We start from the raw sequence: 8,342 nt of genomic DNA, 5'->3' as shown, positions 1-8,342 counted from the left end.
ATTTATGGTTGGGGTGGTCCTTTCTGATTTGGTCCAACTGATATAATGGAATTCCTTATTTGCCACGGCGATTGTACATATTGTTAACTCTTACACTAACCCCAACCCTACCCCTGAACCTAGACTCATGTCCAATCCTGGCTCAACCCTAACCCTACCCTCAACCCTCAACCCTAACCCAAGACTGGTGTCCACATTCTGGCTCAACCCTAACCCTACCCTCAACCCTCAACCCTAACCCTGTCAAACAATTTTGCTCATTGTCAGTTTTGTTCCGCCCCCCATTCACACACGTGTTCTATTTCCAAGATGACACCATCTTCAGTGGCAGATTTCCCAGATGCAGTGTGTGGCCGGTTGCTGTGGTAACCTGTCTGACACCACCAGCATGGCGATATGAGTCACTCTCTGGAGTGAGAATGATGGCAAACAGAGATACTGACAATTTAGATGTCATCCTATCAAACTGAAGAGTTCTCCAGTAGCATTACAAGAGCATCATAAAATCATAACATCATAAAGCTTTCTATTTAAATTTATATAAACAGTAATTGTGAAGAAGTGTCTTCTTTATCGTCATCGAAAGGCAAATGAATGCGCTCAATGTGTTCACACTTGGCCACATTACAGTTATTGTGTCCTCATACACCTCAGGGAATGGTTTCACCAGATCAGCTCACAACCTGTCCCAAAGCGTTTTTTCACCTGGCAACGGTGATCGGATCTCAACAGATGTCACAGGTCTGATCACAAGATACATTTCAATAGGTGCTATCAGGGGCTATATGACATCAACACATTTTTCACTACTATATGTTCCTACTCGTCTGCATACTAGAGAAAAAAGGAAAAAAGTAATTGCAAAAAAGTTGGACCCGGACCCAAACAGACCCGAGGACAATCAGACTTAAATCGGATCAGTACGCTAACGGATCCGGGTCTAGACCAGACATTATTCGACCCGAATGACAAACAAATTATGTTTATCAGCCAAGTTGCTCTTCTGGTTAACGAATAGGTCTTTAAATGTTGGCTTGGCTTTCTGTAAGTCAATAAATTCACCTTATTAGCAAAATAAGTATATGCTGTAGGCTATGCAGGTGTCGTGGTCCCGGGTCGAGTCTTGGGTATTCGGGTTTGGGTGGATACTACACTGCATACTACACCGTAAAAACATTTTATGGTTCAAATTTGACTTAAATTAAAAGTATATTTAGTTCTGATTATTTGCCATCTTGAATACAGAACTCAAATACCAGTATGCAATGTAATTTCTTTGCAACGAACACCAAAACCACATTTCCCAAGTTTAATCCTTTGAAATATTTGTCCTTCCAAACTTCCCCATAAGATGGCATACTAAGTTTGCTTAATACTCCTCTATAAAATATGCAACCATTGTAACGGCTCTCGTCGAAAGGAGTGGACCAAAGCACAGCGTGGAAAGTGTTCATGATTTTTATTATCAAAAAACACTCAAACAAAATAACAAAGCGAACAGTTCTGTCAGTTACAGACACTAAACAGAAAACAACACCCCACAAAACCCAAAAGGAAAATGACAACTTATATATGATCCCCAATCAGAGACAATGATAAACAGCTGCCTCTGATTAGGAACCACACTCAAAAAACAAAGACCCACACAAAAAAAAAACACACTCAAAAAACAAAGAAATAGAAAACAGACTTTCCCACATGAGTCACACCCTGACCTAACCAAACATAGAGAGTAATAAGGATCTCTAAGGTCAGGGCGTGACAACCATAGCTATTCATAACTGATTAGCAATGTGCCCATTGAGGTAAAATAGTATTCACAGCTCTTAATTCCTGGTGAATTTGTTTGGTTTTGATTTCCTCAGTTATTAACAACATTTTCAGATGCAGCATCAAACATATCACCTTGACGTTGAGACTCAGAAAATGTGTGTATGTATTTGCATATGGTCATTGGAAATTACAGTGCAGATGTTTTAATAACAGCATGATATCATTGATGTTGTTACTCTTCATAGTATCTAATAAGCAGAATGATTGTAATTGAATCATTTTGAATTACATGTCTTTTCAATGTCTTGAAAAATGTTAAAGCCATTACTAGACAGCCCTTGAATTTTTGGTCTTAATTATTTGATTGATTATTGAGGTGACTACTAAATTGATTATCAGGTCAACAAATGGGTTTTCTCCTTATGGCCTGTGTAACTGTAATTGCTGTGATGCTTCAAAGTGTTCCCTGTTGGTCTCCATGGTCTGGTCATACCTTCTCAAAAATTCACGGTGAGATGCTTCGAGACACACCCATTGCGGCACTGCTCCCGAGTACAACAGAAGGTTGACATTTGAATTGTCCATTGTAGTAGGAAATTGGATGACAACACAGACAAATAAGGGATGACAAGGCAGACAGACATGATGAATTAACAGACAATAGGGCACATTGTAAGTGAAACATCCAACTGGGTACAGACGTCAATTCAGCGTTGATTCCACTTTGGTTCCACGCAATTTCATTGAAATTACATGGAAACAACATTGATTCAACCAGTGTGTACACAGTGGGACAGCCCAAAGTAATTTATTATAATTGTTGGTCCCGTGTGGCTCAGTTGGTAGAGCATGGCGCTTGCAACGCCAGGGTTGTGGGTTCATTCCCCACGGGGGGACCAGGATGAAAATGTATGAACTTTCCAATTTGTAAGTCGCTCTGGATAAGAGCGTCAGCTAAATGACTTAAATGTAAATGTAAATGTAAATGTTGGATTCAAGTTTTTTTATGTCTATAAATCTGACAAAGGAACACACTGTTGTTGCTGAATTACTGAGCGTAGCAGCATAAAGAAAGGAGAAATAAATCACATTTTCACATTTTTGGCACACTTTCCCACACTGAGCATGCACCTGTGAAAATCCTCAAAACCCTAACAAACTAGTTAAACCTTGTGGTCTGAAATGCCCTCCCAATCCCATGAGGATTCAGTGAATGAACCAGTATAAGAGGCACCCATGTCACCCACACCCTATTCATAACACTTACAGCCAAGGGTTAAGGGATGGATTCCCTAATGACGTCAATCAACCCCTCCACGTGTTTTACAAGAGCTGAGCTCAATCAGCCTTGTACAATAATTTAAACCACATCAGCCCTCAATTTTAGTCCCTTAAACCGCCATGCATGCTGGTCCCCTTCCACCCATCCATCAATGGATATCCATACAGCAGCAGGCAGACTGGACTCCCTGAGGAGAGGGAAGGGAGTTAGGGCCTGGATCTAATGTGGAGATCATTGGAGAACTATTGGAATCTCGCCCACTGTTGTTCATTTGGCAGCTTCACAAATCAACTTGTTGGAAGTTATTTGCAAGAAAGACACCAAGTGGTAATGGACTGTTCACTTGGGTGCAGATCGAAACATCTCACCAGAATTGTGTGTGAATTCCGGTCAGGGCAATCCAATTCTCAACTGGCATAAACCAACCACTCCAAGTGGTTAACAGAAACAATGACTCATCTATGTCAATCAATCATTTGCCCTTATTTGGTCATTGTCCACCCTCCATGATTACATGCCTACACTATTATTTTATTTATTTATTTATTTATTTTACCGTTATTTTACCAGAAAAACAAAGTTCAAAAAGGGTTCTTCGACTGTCCCCATCGGAAAACCCTTTTTTGGTTCCAGGTAGAACTTTTTGTGGTTCCATGTAGAACCCTCTGTGGAGTGGGTTCTACTTGGAATCAAAAAGGTTCTTCAAAAGGTACTCCTATGGGACAGCCGAATAACCCTTTTAGGTTGTAGATAGCAACTCATGACAACGACAGGTGACATAACACCTATCATAACACATGAGACGGACTACAGCAACAATTGCATGCCTCAAGACTATATTGTGTCAATTGGTATGAACCAGTTCATAAAATGTCAACAAATGTCCATGGAAGGACCACCAGGGGGCAGGCTGATCCCCGGGATAGTAGCCCAGCCCAGCATGTGAGTCAAGGTGATCAGAGGCAATTAAGCACAGCTGACAGTACAAATATTCTCTTCCCCCTACAAGAGAGAGGAGGGAACCGGCAGTGGGGGAGACTGGAGAAGAAAAAAAAGAGTGATTGCTTCTCCAAAGGAGAGGACTTACCAGACGGAAGGGAGAAGAAGAGGACAAACTACCTCTTGGGAATGGCAACCACGGATCCGCACCACCACCCAAAGGGAGCTCTCCACGAACGGATAGTTAAGGCGGGGACACACCCGTCATTTATGTAGTAGTTAAGTTACTCACCTTGTGTTCCTTGTTCCTGTAAAGAAGAAGATTTGTGTTTTCCTGTTAAGATCATCCTTGATTGTGTGGGATTGTTTGAGAAGAAAGAAATACCTCAATAGAGAACTTTGTTCAATGTAAGAAGATCTGCTCCCGACTCGTTTGTTCCACCTTTCCGCTTTAGCGCAACCTCAAAGTACTTGGTCCGCTCACATGTCATATACAAATTTGGCCAAACGAAACAGCACTTTTCCCCTTTTGCAATAATTGGACTAATCTGAAAATTATTCAGCAGCAAAATTTTGCACACCAGCTTTTTGGTACAGTGTGTGAAAACAGTCCAATATTTAAGCAAAGCACCAAGTCCCATGAAAGTGCTAAGCTGTAGTGTAGTAAAGGAAGGAGTAATAAACACATGAGAAACAGAATCAAACTATTCCTAAATGTCTGCCCATGGCCTTTTCCCAACAGGGCGTTGAGAGTAGGTTCAGGTGGAGGGAATAGGGTATCTGAACTGCCTGAACACATGAGGAATCAGCTTCTTTGCGTCTCACTGGGACTCACTAAAGTATGCGTGGTGTGCCAGATACGTTGAATGCTGTGTGGGGAGTTACTTCTATGATATTTATACTCTTACACTTCATATGAACTAAGCTTAAATAAAGTAATACAGTTTTGGAAGTCAGACAAGAGCCTCCACACCCCATGGGTCCACAGAACTAGGATTGAAGAATACTGCTGTGGAATAAAGATATATATATATAAGATTTCCAAGAGAAATATTATATTTGTCTGGCATGAACTTTGAATTTTCATTGTACTGCGGTACAGTTTCCACACAATGCTAAATATACATGGCCTCTTGAGTAATGACTATTGGTTGATGTGAGACAGAAGCCATCAGGGAGAAATTAATCCTCTACACAATACCTTCTATAACTCATGTTTCGTGCATCAGAAGTGAAAGCAGATTTTTCTGTGGGTGCAATATGTAGCAAGATCATGACAATTTCTGTGTTGACCAATAAAAGCATATATTAATCATAGCCGCACTGTCATAAAGCCATACTAATTTAAGGTGCCTTCAGAAAGTATTCATACCCCTTGACTTATTCCACATTTAGCTGTGTTAAAGCCTGAATCTGAAATGAATGAAATGGATTTATTTGTATTTTTGTTTTCTCACCCATCTACACACAATACCCCATAATTACAAAGTGAACATTTCTTTCATTTTTTTTTTTACTTTATTGAAAATTAAATACAGAATTATCTAATTTACATAAGCATTCACACCCCTGAATCAATACATGTTAGAATCACCTTTGGCAGTGATTGCAACTGTGGGTCTTTCTGGGTAAGTCTCTAAGAGTTTTGCACACCTGCATTGTACAATATTTGCACATTATTCTTTTTAAAATTCTTCAACTCTGTCAAGCTTGTTGTTGATCATTGCTAGACAGCCATTTTCAAGCCATTTTTCAAGTCTCAAGCCGATTTAACTCTAAACTGTAACTATGCCACTCAGGAACATTCAATATTGTCTTGGTAGGCAACTTCAGTGTATGTTTGGCCTTGTGTTTAAGGTTATTGTCCTGATGAAAGGAAAACATTTCTCCCAGTGTCTTTTGGAAAGCAGACTGAACCAGGTTTTCCTCTATGATTTTGCCTGTTTTTAGCTCTGTTCCGTTTCTTTTTATCCTAAAGAACTCCCTAGTCCTTGCCGATGACAATCATACCTATAACATGATGCAGCCACCACCATGCTAGAAAATATGAAGAATGGTAGTCAGTGATGTGTTGTGTTGGATTTGCCTCAAACATAACTCTTTGTATTCAGGACATTAAGTTAATTTCTTTGACCATTTTTTGGTTTTGTTTTACTTTAGTGCATTATTGCAAACACAATGCATGTTTTGGAATATGTTTTATTCTGTACAGGTTTCTTTTTACTTTGTCATTTAGGTTAGTAACTACAATGTTGTTGATCCATCCTCAGTTTTCTCTTATCACAGCCATTGAACTCTAACTGTTTTAAAAGTCCCCATTGGGGGTGGCAGGTAGCCTAGTGGTTAGAGTGTTGGGCCAGTAACCGACAGGTTCCTAGATCAAATCCCTGAGCTTACAAGGCAAAAATATGTCGTTCTGAGCAAGGTAGTTAACCCACTGTTCCTAGGCCGTCATTGTAAATACTTGCCTAGTTCAATTTAAAAAATTGGCCTCATATTGATATCCCTGAGCAGTTTCCTCCCTCTTCTGGCAACTGAGTTAGAAAGGACGCCTGTATCTTTGTAGTGACTGGATGTATTGATACACCAAAGTGTAATTACTAACTTCACCATGCTCAAAGGAATATTCAATGTCTGCTTTTTATTTTATTTTAACCCATCTACCAATAGGTGCACTTTTTGTGAGGTATTGGAAAACCTCCCTGGTCGTTTTGGTTGTATCTGTGTTTGAAATTCACTGCTCGACTGAGGGACCTTACAGATAATTGTATGTGTGGGATACAGAGATGAGGTAGTCATTTAAAAAACATGATAAACACTATTATTGCACACAGAGTGAGTCCATGCAACTTATTATGTGACTTGTTAAGCGTATTTTTACTCCTGAATACTAAATACTCCTTATTTAGGCTTGCCATAATAAAGGGGTTGAATACTTACTGACTCAAGACATTTCAGCTTTTCATTTGTTATTCATTTGTAAAAATTCATTCAACTTTGACATTATGGGGTATTGTTTGTAAGCCAGTGACACAACATATAAATTAAATTAATTTTAAATTCAGGCTGTAACCCAGCAAAATGTGGAAAAGATTTCTGAAGGCACTGTGTATGTATATCGAGACAATGTTGCTCAATATTCAGTGTGCTCCACAGACAGATAAGCATGCTAGGATTTGTAGACAGATGCAACGGATATGATTGGAAAGAAATCTGATTTTACTAAATGTTAGAAATAGATTAGGTAATTTACAATCATAAGATCCTAAAGCCCTCATAATAGTATCACTAACATTACATATATTATTTTCAGCAATTCACCATAAAAAAACTAGATACTGAATCATGTCATATTTAGATACATGTCGGATGCTAGTAGATGTATACAGTGATGTTATTACTTCATAGACCCAACATATCCCAAGCTGCCTTTCCTACAGCTCAAATCAGTTGTGACATGTTCAGTGCTGTATACACATTTCTCCTGAGGGTAAGAAGCCTTTTGCTCATAGGGTCAGACTGAGAATCTTATCTTTCTGCATTAATGGAATCAGGAACAGACACCGATTGAGGGAATTTCCCTTTCAAATAATTCCTCAGGGTGAAAGGTGTAATCTATAGCAATGATTTGAGTGCCTTGTATCGTACTTGTATCGAATTGTAATCACACTTCTGCAACAGTGTCACAGTCACGACTGGTTTAGGCTACAGTAATTTGAGCATTCGCTTACAGTAGTGACAAAAAAGGTGAAGCTGTAAATGTCGAGTGCAGAATCTATTGTGAGCTTATTTCAGCTCTGCCATGGACTACCATAGCATTCAGAGAGACAGAGTTTGAGGCAGATTCTAGGTCAGCATTGACTCATATGCATGTCTCTAATGCCACCATTTCTATCGCTATCTTTCTATCTATTTTGTTGTGCAGTTTGATTTGGTAGCCAGACAAATTCATTTACATTCAATTTTATTTCACCCAGGTAAGCGTTGACACGGGCTGGGATTAAATATATATATATAGGACAAAACACACATTATGACAAGAGAGACACCACGACACTACATAAAGAGAGACCTAAGACAACAACATAGCATGGCAGCAACACAACATGGCAGCAGCACAACATGGTAGCAGCACAAAACATAGTACAAACATTATTGGGCACAGACAAGAGCACAAAGGGCAAGAAGGTAGAGACAGCAATACATCACGGGAAGCAGCCACAACTGTCAGTAAGAATGCACATGATTGAGGCTTTGAATGAAGAGATGGAGATACGTTGGGAAGATGGCGTTTGCGTCACTGAGCAAGAAATAATTAAATCAAATTGATGGATGCTACCCACCCTCC

The sequence above is a fragment of the Salvelinus sp. IW2-2015 genome, linkage group LG4q.2 (assembly GCF_002910315.2).
Source record: "Salvelinus sp. IW2-2015 linkage group LG4q.2, ASM291031v2, whole genome shotgun sequence".
NCBI classification, from domain to species: domain Eukaryota; kingdom Metazoa; phylum Chordata; class Actinopteri; order Salmoniformes; family Salmonidae; genus Salvelinus; species Salvelinus sp. IW2-2015.
The sequence above is the reverse complement of the archived record's forward strand: the minus strand, read 5'-3'. Positions refer to the sequence as shown.